The following is a 13,863-nucleotide window of genomic DNA, read 5'->3' on the forward strand; positions in this document are numbered from 1 at the left end:
TTACCTGTGAGAATGTAGTCGTTTACCTGTGAGAATGTCGTCGTTTACCTGTGAGAATGTAGACGTTTACCTGTGAGAATGTAGTTGTTTACCTGTGAGAATGTCGTCGTTTACCTGTGAGAATGTAGACGTTTACCTGTGAGAATGTAGTCGTTTACCTGTGAGAATGTCGTCGTTTACCTGTGAGAATGTAGACGTTTACCTGTGAGAATGTAGTTGTTTACCTGTGAGAATGTCGTCGTTTACCTGTGAGAATGTAGACGTTTACCTGTGAGAATGTAGTTGTTTACCTGTGAGAATGTAGTCGTTTACCTGTGAGAATGTAGTTGTTTACCTGTGAGAATGTAGTCGTTTACCTGTGAGAATGTAGTTGTTTACCTGTGAAAAAAGCACAAAGAAGTGTTTACCTGTGAGAATGTAGTTGTTTACCTGTGAGAATGTAGTTGTTTACCTGTGAGAACGTAGTCGTTTACCTGTGAGAATGTAGTTGTTTACCTGTGAGAATGTAGTTGTTTACCTGTGAGAATGTAGTCGTTTACCTGTGAGAATGTAGTCGTTTACCTGTGAGAATGTAGTCGTTTACCTGTGAGAATGTAGTTGTTTACCTGTGAGAATGTAGTCGTTTACCTGTGAGAATGTCATCGTTTAGCTGTGAGAATGTTGTCGTTTACCTGTGAGAATGTAGTCGTTTACCTGTGAGAATGTAGTTGTTTACCTGTGAGAATGTAGTCGTTTACCTGTGAGAATGTAGTTGTTTACCTGTGAAAAAAGCACAAAGAAGTGTTTACCTGTGAGAATGTAGTTGTTTACCTGTGAGAATGTAGTTGTTTACCTGTGAGAACGTAGTCGTTTACCTGTGAGAATGTTGTTGTTTACCTGTGAGAATGTAGTTGTTTACCTGTGAGAATGTAGTCGTTTACCTGTGAGAATGTAGTTGTTTACCTGTGAGAATGTAGTCGTTTACCTGTGAGAATGTAGTCGTTTACCTGTGAGAATGTAGTCGTTTACCTGTGAGAATGTTGTTGTTTACCTGTGAGAATGTAGTTGTTTACCTGTGAGAATGTAGTCGTTTACCTGTGAGAATGTAGTTGTTTACCTGTGAGAATGTAGTCGTTTACCTGTGATAATGTAGTCGTTTACATGTGAAAATGTTGTTTACCTGTGAAAATGTAGTCGTTTACCTGTGAGAATGTCGTCGTTTACCTGTGAGAATGTAGTCGTTTACCTGTGAGAATGTAGTCGCTTACCTGTGAGAATGTAGTCGTTTACCTGTGAGAATGTAGTTGTTTACCTGTGAGAATGTAGTTGTTTACCTGTGAGAACGTAGTCGTTTACATGTGAAAATATCGTTTACCTGTGAAAATGTAGTCGTTTACCTGTGAGAATGTAGTCGTTTACCTGTGAGAATGTAGTTGTTTACCTGTGAAAAAAGCACAAAGAAGTGTTTACCTGTGAGAATGTAGTTGTTTACCTGTGAGAATGTAGTTGTTTACCTGTGAGAACGTAGTCGTTGACCTGTGAGAATGTAGTTGTTTACCTGTGAGAATGTTGTTGTTTACCTGTGAGAATGTAGTTGTTTACCTGTGAGAATGTAGTCGTTTACCTGTGAGAATGTAGTTGTTTACCTGTGAGAATGTTGTTGTTTACCTGTGAGAATGTAGTTGTTTACCTGTGAGAATGTAGTCGTTTACCTGTGAGAATGTAGTTGTTTACCTGTGAGAATGTAGTTGTTTACCTGTGAAAATGTAGTTGTTTACCTGTGAGAATGTAGTTGTTTACCTGTGAAAATGTAGTCGTTTACCTGTGAGAATGTAGTTGTTTACCTGTGAGAATGTAGTCGTTTACCTGTGAAAAAAGCACAAAGAAGTGTTTACCTGTGAGAATGTAGTCGTTTACATGTGAAAATGTTGTTTACCTGTGAAAATGTAGTCGTTTACCTGTGAGAATGTAGTCGTTTACATGTGAAAATGTTGTTTACCTGTGAGAATGTAGTCGTTTACCTGTGAGAATGTAGTCGTTTACATGTGAAAATGTTGTTTACCTGTGAGAATGTAGTCGTTCACCTGTGAGAATGTAGTTGTTTACCTGTGAAAATGTAGTCGTTTACCTGTGAGAATGTAGTTGTTTACCTGTGAGAATGTTGTTGTTTACCTGTGATAATGTAGTCGTTTACCTGTGAGAATGTAGTTGTTTACCTGTGAGAATGTAGTTGTTTACCTGTGAGAATGTTGTTGTTTACCTGTGAGAATGTCGTCGTTTAGCTGTGAGAAAGTAGTCGTTTACCTGTGAGAATGTAGTCGTTTACCTGTGAGAATGTAGTCGTTTACCTGTGAGAATGTAGTCGTTTACCTGTGAGAATGTAGTCGTTTACCTGTGAGAATGTAGTTGTTTACCTGTGAGAATGTAGTTGTTTACCTGTGAGAATATAGTCGTTTACCTGTGAGAATGTAGTTGTTTACCTGTGAGAATGTAGTCGTTTACCTGTGAGAATGTAGTCGTTTACCTGTGAGAATGTAGTCGTTTACCTGTGAGAATATAGTCGTTTACCTGTGAGAATGTAGTTGTTTACCTGTGAGAATGTAGTTGTTTACCTGTGAAAATGTAGTCGTTTACCTGTGAGAATGTAGTTGTTTACCTGTGAGAATGTAGTTGTTTACATGTGAAAAAAGCACAAAAAAGTGTTTACCTGTGAGAATGTATTTGTTTACCTGTGAGAATGTATTTGTTTGCCTGTGAGAAAGTAGTCGTTGACCTGTGAGAATGTAGTTGTTTACCTGTGAGAATGTAGTTGTTTACCTGTGAGAATGTTGTTTACCTGTGAGAATGTAGTTGTTTACCTGTGAGAATGTAGTTGTTTACCTGTGAGAATGTAGTCGTTTACCTGTGAGAATGTAGTCGTTTACCTGTGAGAATGTAGTCGTTTACCTGTGAGAATGTAGTCGTTTACCTGTGAGAATGTAGTCGTTTACCTGTGAGAATGTAGTTGTTTACCTGTGAAAATGTAGTCGTTTACCTGTGAGAATGTAGTTGTTTACCTGTGAGAATGTAGTCGTTTACCTGTGAAAAAAGCACAAAGAAGTGTTTACCTGTGAGAATGTAGTCGTTTACCTGTGAGAATGTAGTCGTTTACCTGTGAGAATGTAGTCGTTTACCTGTGAGAATGTCGTCGTTTAGCTGTGAGAATGTAGTTGTTTACCTGTGAGAATGTAGTCGTTTACCTGTGAGAATGTAGTCGTTTACCTGTGAGAATGTAGTCGTTTACCTGTGAGAATGTCGTCGTTTAGCTGTGAGAATGTTGTCGTTTACCTGTGAGAATGTCGTCGTTTAGCTGTGAGAATGTAGTCGTTTACCTGTGAGAATGTAGTTGTTTACCTGTGAGAATATAGTCGTTTACCTGTGAGAATGTAGTTGTTTACCTGTGAGAATGTAGTCGTTTACCTGTGAGAATGTAGTCGTTTACCTGTGAGAATGTAGTCGTTTACCTGTGAGAATATAGTCGTTTACCTGTGAGAATGTAGTCGTTTACCTGTGAGAATGTATTCGTTTACCTGTGAGAATGTAGTCGTTTACCTGTGAGAATGTAGTCGTTTACCTGTGAGAATGTAGTCGTTTACCTGTGAGAATGTAGTCGTTTACCTGTGAGAATGTAGTCGTTTACCTGTGAGAATGTAGTCGTTTACCTGTGAGAATGTAGTTGTTTACCTGTGAGAATGTAGTTGTTTACCTGTGAGAATGTAGTCGTTTCCCTGTGAGAATGTAGTCGTTTACCTGTGAGAATGTAGTCGTTTACCTGTGAGAATGTAGTCGTTTACCTGTGAGAATGTAGTCGTTTACCTGTGAGAATGTAGTCGTTTACCTGTGAGAATGTAGTCGTTTACCTGTGAGAATGTAGTCGTTTACCTGTGAGAATGTAGTCGTTTACCTGTGAGAATGTAGTCGTTTACCTGTGAGAATGTAGTCGTTTACCTGTGAGAATGTAGTCGTTTACCTGTGAGAATGTAGTCGTTTACCTGTGAGAATGTAGTCGTTTACCTGTGAGAATGTAGTCGTTTACCTGTGAGAATGTAGTCGTTTACCTGTGAGAATGTAGTCGTTTACCTGTGAGAATGTAGTTGTTTACCTGTGAGAATGTAGTCGTTTACCTGTGAGAATGTAGTTGTTTACCTGTGAAAAAAGCACAAAGAAGTGTTTACCTGTGAGAATGTAGTTGTTTACCTGTGAGAATGTAGTTGTTTACCTGTGAGAATGTTGTTGTTTACCTGTGAGAATGTAGTTGTTTACCTGTGAGAATGTAGTCGTTTACCTGTGAGAATGTAGTTGTTTACCTGTGAGAATGTAGTCGTTTACCTGTGAGAATGTAGTCGTTTACCTGTGAGAATGTAGTCGTTTACCTGTGAGAATGTAGTCGTTTACCTGTGAGAATGTAGTTGTTTACCTGTGAGAATGTAGTCGTTTACCTGTGAGAATGTAGTTGTTTACCTGTGAAAAAAGCACAAAGAAGTGTTTACCTGTGAGAATGTAGTTGTTTACCTGTGAGAACGTAGTCGTTTACCTGTGAGAATGTAGTTGTTTACCTGTGAGAATGTTGTTGTTTACCTGTGAGAATGTAGTTGTTTACCTGTGAGAATGTAGTCGTTTACCTGTGAAAATGTAGTTGTTTACCTGTGAGAATGTAGTCGTTTACCTGTGAGAATGTAGTCGTTTACCTGTGAGAATGTAGTCGTTTACCTGTGAGAATGTAGTTGTTTACCTGTGAAAATGTAGTTGTTTACCTGTGAGAATGTAGTTGTTTACCTGTGAAAATGTAGTCGTTTACCTGTGAGAATGTAGTTGTTTACCTGTGAGAATGTAGTCGTTTACCTGTGAAAAAAGCACAAAGAAGTGTTTACCTGTGAGAATGTAGTCGTTTACATGTGAAAATGTTGTTTACCTGTGAAAATGTAGTCGTTTACCTGTGAGAATGTAGTTGTTTACCTGTGAGAATGTTGTTGTTTACCTGTGATAATGTAGTCGTTTACCTGTGAGAATGTAGTCGTTTACCTGTGAGAATGTAGTCGTTTACCTGTGAGAATGTAGTCGCTTACCTGTGAGAATGTAGTCGTTTACCTGTGAGAATGTCGTCGTTTACCTGTGAGAATGTAGACGTTTACCTGTGAGAATGTAGTTGTTTACCTGTGAGAATGTAGTTGTTTACCTGTGAGAATGTAGTTGTTTATCTGTGAGAATGTAGTCGTTTACCTGTGAGAATGTCGTCGTTTAGCTGTGAGAATGTAGTCGTTTACCTGTGAGAATGTAGTTGTTTACCTGTGAGAATGTAGTCGTTTACCTGTGAGAATGTAGTTGTTTACCTGTGAGAATGTTGTTGTTTACCTGTGAGAATGTAGTCGTTTACCTGTGAGAATGTAGTCGTTTACCTGTGAGAATGTAGTCGTTTACCTGTGAGAATGTAGTCGTTTACCTGTGAGAATGTTGTCGTTTACCTGTGAGAATGTCGTCGTTTAGCTGTGAGAATGTAGTTGTTTACCTGTGAGAATGTAGTTGTTTACCTGTGAGAATGTAGTCGTTTACCTGTGAGAATGTAGTCGTTTACCTGTGAGAATGTAGTCGTTTACCTGTGAGAATGTAGTCGTTTACCTGTGAGAATGTAGTCGTTTACCTGTGAGAATGTAGTCGTTTACCTGTGAGAATGTAGTCGTTTACCTGTGAGAATATAGTCGTTTACCTGTGAGAATGTAGTCGTTTACCTGTGAGAATGTAGTCGTTTACCTGTGAGAATGTAGTCGTTTACCTGTGAGAATGTAGTCGTTTACCTGTGAGAATGTAGTCGTTTACCTGTGAGAATGTAGTCGTTTACCTGTGAGAATGTAGTCGTTTACCTGTGAGAATGTAGTCGTTTACCTGTGAGAATGTAGTTGTTTACCTGTGAGAATGTAGTCGTTTACCTGTGAGAATGCAGTCGTTTACCTGTGAGAATGTAGTCGTTTACCTGTGAGAATGTAGTCGTTTACCTGTGAGAATGTAGTTGTTTACCTGTGAGAATGTAGTCGTTTACCTGTGAAAAAAGCACAAAGAAGTGTTTACCTGTGAGAATGTAGTCGTTTACCTGTGAGAATGTAGTCGTTTACCTGTGAGAATGCAGTCGTTTACCTGTGAGAATGTCGTCGTTTAGCTGTGAGAATGTTGTCGTTTACCTGTGAGAATGTCGTCGTTTAGCTGTGAGAATGTAGTCGTTTACCTGTGAGAATGTAGTTGTTTACCTGTGAGAATATAGTCGTTTACCTGTGAGAATGTAGTTGTTTACCTGTGAGAATGTAGTCGTTTACCTGTGACAATGTAGTCGTTTACCTGTGAGAATGTAGTCGTTTACCTGTGAGAATATAGTCGTTTACCTGTGAGAATGTAGTCGTTTACCTGTGAGAATGTATTCGTTTACCTGTGAGAATATAGTCGTTTACCTGTGAGAATGTAGTTGTTTACCTGTGAGAATGTAGTCGTTTACCTGTGAAAATGTAGTTGTTTACCTGTGAGAATGTAGTCGTTTACCTGTGAGAATGTAGTCGTTTACCTGTGAGAATGTAGTCGTTTACCTGTGAGAATGTAGTCGTTTACCTGTGAGAATGTAGTCGTTTACCTGTGAGAATGTAGTTGTTTACCTGTGAGAATGTAGTTGTTTACCTGTGAGAATGTAGTCGTTTACCTGTGAGAATGTAGTCGTTTACCTGTGAGAATGTAGTCGTTTACCTGTGAGAATGTAGTCGTTTACCTGTGAGAATGTAGTCGTTTACCTGTGAGAATGTAGTTGTTTACCTGTGAAAATGTAGTTGTTTACCTGTGAGAATGTAGTTGTTTACCTGTGAAAATGTAGTCGTTTACCTGTGAGAATGTAGTTGTTTACCTGTGAGAATGTAGTCGTTTACCTGTGAGAATGTAGTTGTTTACCTGTGAGAATGTAGTTGTTTACCTGTGAGAATGTAGTTGTTTACCTGTGAGAATGTAGTCGTTTACCTGTGAGAATGTAGTCGTTTACCTGTGAGAATGTAGTCGTTTACCTGTGAGAATGTAGTCGTTTACCTGTGAGAATGTAGTCGTTTACCTGTGAGAATGTAGTTGTTTACCTGTGAAAATGTAGTTGTTTACCTGTGAGAATGTAGTTGTTTACATGTGAAAATGTTGTTTACCTGTGAAAATGTAGTCGTTTACCTGTGAGAATGTAGTTGTTTACCTGTGAGAATGTTGTTGTTTACCTGTGATAATGTAGTCGTTTACCTGTGAGAATGTAGTTGTTTACCTGTGAGAATGTAGTTGTTTACCTGTGAGAATGTAGTCGTTTACCTGTGAGAATGTAGTCGTTTACCTGTGAGAATGTAGTCGTTTACCTGTGAGAATGTAGTCGTTTACCTGTGAGAATGTAGTCGTTTACCTGTGAGAATGTAGTCGTTTACCTGTGAGAATGTAGTCGTTTACCTGTGAGAATGTAGTCGTTTACCTGTGAGAATGTAGTCGTTTACCTGTGAGAATGTAGTCGTTTACCTGTGAGAATGTAGTCGTTTACCTGTGAGAATGTAGTCGTTTACCTGTGAGAATGTAGTCGTTTACCTGTGAGAATGTAGTTGTTTACCTGTGAAAATGTAGTTGTTTACCTGTGAGAATGTAGTTGTTTACCTGTGAAAAAAGCACAAAGAAGTGTTTACCTGTGAGAATGTAGTTGTTTACCTGTGAGAATGTCGTCGTTTACCTGTGAGAATGTAGTCGTTTACCTGTGAGAATGTAGTCGTTTACCTGTGAGAATGTAGTCGTTTACCTGTGAGAATGTAGTCGTTTACCTGTGAGAATGTAGTCGTTTACCTGTGAGAATGTAGTTGTTTACCTGTGAGAATGTAGTCGTTTACCTGTGATAATGTAGTCGTTTACATGTGAAAATGTTGTTTACCTGTGAAAATGTAGTCGTTTACCTGTGAGAATGTCGTCGTTTACCTGTGAGAATGTAGTCGTTTACCTGTGAGAATGTAGTCGCTTACCTGTGAGAATGTAGTCGTTTACCTGTGAGAATGTCGTCGTTTACCTGTGAGAATGTAGTCGTTTACCTGTGAGAATGTAGTCGTTTACCTGTGAAAATGTAGTTGTTTACCTGTGAGAATGTAGTCGTTTACCTGTGAGAATGTAGTCGTTTACCTGTGAGAATGTAGTCGTTTACCTGTGAGAATGTAGTCGTTTACCTGTGAGAATGTAGTCGTTTACCTGTGAGAATGTAGTCGTTTACCTGTGAGAATGTAGTCGTTTACCTGTGAGAATGTAGTCGTTTACCTGTGAGAATGTAGTCGTTTACCTGTGAGAATGTAGTTGTTTACCTGTGAAAATGTAGTTGTTTACCTGTGAGAATGTAGTTGTTTACCTGTGAAAATGTAGTCGTTTACCTGTGAGAATGTAGTTGTTTACCTGTGAGAATGTAGTTGTTTACCTGTGAGAACGTAGTCGTTGACCTGTGAGAATGTAGTCGTTTATCTGTGAGAATGTAGTTGTTTACCTGTGAGAATGTAGTTGTTTACCTGTGAGAATGTCGTCGTTTACCTGTGAGAATGTAGTCGTTTACCTGTGAGAATGTAGTCGTTTACCTGTGAGAATGTAGTCGTTTATCTGTGAGAATGTAGTTGTTTACCTGTGAGAATGTAGTTGTTTACCTGTGAGAACGTAGTCGTTTACATGTGAAAATATCGTTTACCTGTGAAAATGTAGTCGTTTACCTGTGAGAATGTAGTCGTTTACCTGTGAGAATGTAGTTGTTTACCTGTGAAAAAAGCACAAAGAAGTGTTTACCTGTGAGAATGTAGTTGTTTACCTGTGAGAATGTAGTTGTTTACCTGTGAGAACGTAGTCGTTTACCTGTGAGAATGTAGTTGTTTACCTGTGAGAATGTTGTTGTTTACCTGTGAGAATGTAGTTGTTTACCTGTGAGAATGTAGTCGTTTACCTGTGAGAATGTAGTTGTTTACCTGTGAGAATGTTGTTGTTTACCTGTGAGAATGTAGTCGTTTACCTGTGAGAATGTAGTTGTTTACCTGTGAGAATGTAGTTGTTTACCTGTGAGAATGTAGTTGTTTACCTGTGAGAATGTAGTCGTTTACCTGTGAGAATGTAGTTGTTTACCTGTGAGAATGTAGTCGTTTACCTGTGAGAATGTAGTCGTTTACCTGTGAGAATGTAGTTGTTTACCTGTGAAAATGTAGTTGTTTACCTGTGAGAATGTAGTTGTTTACCTGTGAGAATGTCGTCGTTTACCTGTGAGAATGGAGTTGTTTACCTGTGAGAATGTAGTTGTTTAGCTGTGGGAATGTAGTGGTTTACCTGTGAGAATGTAGTTGTTTACCTGTGAGAATGTAGTCGTTTACCTGTGAAAATGTAGTTGTTTACCTGTGAGAATGTAGTCGTTTACCTGTGAGAATGTAGTCGTTTACCTGTGAGAATGTAGTCGTTTACCTGTGAGAATGTAGTCATTTACCTGTGAGAATGTTGTTGTTTACCTGTGAGAATGTAGTTGTTTACCTGTGAGAATGTAGTCGTTTACCTGTGAGAATGTAGTTGTTTACCTGTGAGAATGTAGTTGTTTACCTGTGAGAATGTAGTCGTTTACCTGTGAGAATGTAGTCGTTTACCTGTGAGAATGTAGTCGTTTACCTGTGAGAATGTAGTCGTTTACCTGTGAGAATGTAGTCGTTTACCTGTGAGAATGTAGTCGTTTACCTGTGAGAATGTAGTCGTTTACCTGTGAGAATGTAGTCGTTTACCTGTGAGAATGTAGTCGTTTACCTGTGAGAATGTAGTCGTTTACCTGTGAGAATGTCGTCGTTTAGCTGTGAGAATGTTGTCGTTTACCTGTGAGAATGTAGTTGTTTACCTGTGAGAATGTAGTTGTTTATCTGTGAGAATGTAGTCGTTTACCTGTGAGAATGTCATCGTTTAGCTGTGAGAATGTTGTCGTTTACCTGTGAGAACGTAGTCGTTTACCTGTGAAAATGTAGTCGTTTACCTGTGAGAACGTAGTCGTTTACCTGTGAGAATGTAGTCGTTTACCTGTGAGAATGTAGTCGTTTACCTGTGAGAATGTCATCGTTTAGCTGTGAGAATGTTGTCGTTTACCTGTGAGAACGTAGTCGTTTACCTGTGAAAATGTAGTCGTTTACCTGTGAGAATGTCGTCGTTTACCTGTGAGAATGTAGTCGTTTACCTGTGAGAATGTAGTCGCTTACCTGTGAGAATGTAGTCGTTTACCTGTGAGAATGTAGTTGTTTACCTGTGAGAATGTAGTCGTTTACCTGTGAGAATGTAGTCGCTTACCTGTGAGAATGTAGTCGTTTACCTGTGAGAATGTAGTTGTTTACCTGTGAGAATGTAGTCGTTTACCTGTGAGAATGTAGTTGTTTACCTGTGAAAAAAGCACAAAGAAGTGTTTACCTGTGAGAATGTAGTTGTTTACCTGTGAGAATGTAGTTGTTTACCTGTGAGAATGTAGTCGTTTACCTGTGAGAATGTAGTCGCTTACCTGTGAGAATGTAGTTGTTTACCTGTGAGAATGTAGTTGTTTACCTGTGAGAATGTAGTCGTTTACCTGTGAGAATGTAGTTGTTTACCTGTGAGAATGTAGTCGTTTACCTGTGATAATGTAGTCGTTTACATGTGAAAATGTTGTTTACCTGTGAAAATGTAGTCGTTTACCTGTGAGAATGTCATCGTTTACCTGTGAGAATGTAGTCGTTTACCTGTGAGAATGTAGTCGCTTACCTGTGAGAATGTAGTCGCTTACCTGTGAGAATGTAGTCGTTTACCTGTGAGAATGTCGTCGTTTACCTGTGAGAATGTAGACGTTTACCTGTGAGAATGTAGTTGTTTACCTGTGAGAATGTAGTCGTTTACCTGTGAGAATGTAGTTGTTTACCTGTGAGAATGTAGTCGTTTACCTGTGAGAATGTAGTCGTTTACCTGTGAGAATGTAGTCGTTTACCTGTGAGAATGTAGTTGTTTACCTGTGAGAATGTAGTTGTTTACCTGTGAGAATGTAGTCGTTTACCTGTGAGAATGTAGTCGTTTACCTGTGAGAATGTAGTCGTTTACCTGTGAGAATGTAGTCGTTTACCTGTGAGAATGTAGTCGTTTACCTGTGAGAATGTAGTTGTTTACCTGTGAAAATGCAGTTGTTTACCTGTGAGAATGTAGTTGTTTACCTGTGAAAATGTAGTCGTTTACCTGTGAGAATGTAGTTGTTTACCTGTGAGAATGTAGTTGTTTATCTGTGAGAATGTAGTCGTTTACCTGTGAGAATGTCATTGTTTACCTGTGAGAATGTTGTTGTTTACCTGTGAGAATGTAGTCGTTTACCTGTGAGAATGTAGTCGTTTACCTGTGAGAATGTAGTCGTTTACCTGTGAGAATGTAGTCGTTTACCTGTGAGAATGTAGTCGTTTACCTGTGAGAATGTAGTTGTTTACCTGTGAAAATGTAGTTGTTTACCTGTGAGAATGTAGTTGTTTACCTGTGAGAATGTAGTTGTTTACCTGTGAGAATGTCGTCGTTTAGCTGTGAGAATGTAGTTGTTTACCTGTGAGAATGTAGTCGTTTACCTGTGAGAATGTTGTCGTTTACCTGTGAGAATGTAGTTGTTTACCTGTGAGAATGTAGTTGTTTACCTGTGAGAACGTAGTCGTTTACCTGTGAGAATGTAGTCGTTTACCTGTGAGAATGTAGTCGTTTACCTGTGAGAATGTAGTCGTTTACCTGTGAAAATGTAGTCGTTTACCTGTGAGAACGTAGTCGTTTACCTGTGAAAATGTAGTCGTTTACCTGTGAGAATGTCGTCGTTTACCTGTGAGAATGTAGTCGTTTACCTGTGAGAATGTAGTCGCTTACCTGTGAGAATGTAGTCGTTTACCTGTGAGAATGTCGTCATTTAGCTGTGAGAATGTTGTCGTTTACCTGTGAGAATGTAGACATTTACCTGTGAGAATGTAGTTGTTTACCTGTAAGAATGTAGTTGTTTACCTGTGAAAAAAGCACAAAGAAGTGTTTACCTGTGAGAATGTAGTTGTTTACCTGTGAGAATGTCGTCGTTTACCTGTGAGAATGCAGTCGTTTACCTGTGAGAATGTAGTCGTTTACCTGTGAGAATGTCGTCGTTTACATGTGAGAATGTAGTCGTTTACCTGTGAGAATGTAGTCGTTTACCTGTGAGAATGTAGTTGTTTACCTGTGAAAATGTAGTCGTTTACCTGTGAGAATGTAGTCGTTTACATGTGAAAATGTTGTTTACCAGTGAAAATGTAGTCGTTTACCTGTGAGAATGTAGTCGTTTACCTGTGAGAATGTAGTCGTTTACCTGTGAGAATGTAGTCGTTTACCTGTGAGAATGTAGTTGTTTACCTGTGAGAATGTAGTCGTTTACCTGTGAGAATGTAGTCGTTTACCTGTGAAAATGTAGTTGTTTACCTGTGAGAATGTAGTCGTTTACCTGTGAGAATGTAGTCGTTTACCTGTGAGAATGTAGTCGTTTACCTGTGAGAATGTAGTCGTTTACCTGTGAGAATGTAGTCGTTTACCTGTGAGAATGTAGTCGTTTACCTGTGAGAATGTAGTCGTTTACCTGTGAGAATGTAGTCGTTTACCTGTGAGAATGTAGTCGTTTACCTGTGAAAATGTAGTCGTTTACCTGTGAGAATGTAGTTGTTTACCTGTGAAAATGTAGTTGTTTACCTGTGAGAATGTAGTTGTTTACCTGTGAAAATGTAGTCGTTTACCTGTGAGAATGTAGTTGTTTACCTGTGAGAATGTAGTCGTTTACCTGTGAGAATGTAGTTGTTTACCTGTGAGAATGTAGTCGTTTACCTGTGAGAATGTAGTTGTTTACCTGTGAGAATGTAGTTGTTTACCTGTGAGAATGTAGTCGTTTAGCTGTGAGAATGTTGTCGTTTACCTGTGAGAATGTCGTCGTTTAGCTGTGAGAATGTAGTCGTTTACCTGTGAGAATGTAGTTGTTTACCTGTGAGAATGTAGTTGTTTACCTGTGAGAATGTAGTTGTTTACCTGTGAGAATGTAGTCGTTTACCTGTGAGAATGTAGTCGCTTACCTGTGAGAATGTAGTCGTTTACCTGTGAGAATGTAGTTGTTTACCTGTGAAAAAAGCACAAAGAAGTGTTTACCTGTGAGAATGTAGTTGTTTACCTGTGAGAATGTAGTTGTTTACCTGTGAGAACGTAGTCGTTTACCTGTGAGAATGTAGTCGTTTACCTGTGAGAATGTAGTTGTTTACCTGTGAGAATGTAGTTGTTTACCTGTGAGAATGTAGTCGTTTACCTGTGAGAATGTAGTTGTTTACCTGTGAGAATGTAGTTGTTTACCTGTGAGAATGTAGTCGTTTACCTGTGAGAATGTAGTTGTTTACCTGTGAGAATATAGTCGTTTACCTGTGAGAATGTAGTTGTTTACCTGTGAGAATGTAGTCGTTTACCTGTGAGAATGTAGTTGTTTACCTGTGAGAATGTAGTCGTTTACCTGTGAGAATGTAGTCGTTTACCTGTGAGAATGTAGTTGTTTACCTGTGGGAATGTAGTTGTTTACCTGTGAGAATGTAGTTGTTTACCTGTGAGAATGTAGTCGTTTACCTGTGAGAATGTAGTTGTTTACCTGTGAGAATGTAGTTGTTTACCTGTGAGAATGTAGTCGTTTACCTGTGAGAATGTAGTTGTTTACCTGTGAGAATGTAGTCGTTTACCTGTGAGAATGTAGTTGTTTACCTGTGAGAATGTAGTCGTTTACCTGTGAGAATGTAGTCGTTTACCTGTGAGAATGTAGTCGTTTACCTGTGAGAATGTAGTCGT

The sequence above is a fragment of the Eptatretus burgeri genome, chromosome 5, assembly GCF_056783735.1.
Source record: "Eptatretus burgeri isolate ZD-2024b chromosome 5, Ebu_testis_v1, whole genome shotgun sequence".
Classification (NCBI taxonomy): Eukaryota; Metazoa; Chordata; class Myxini; order Myxiniformes; family Myxinidae; genus Eptatretus; species Eptatretus burgeri.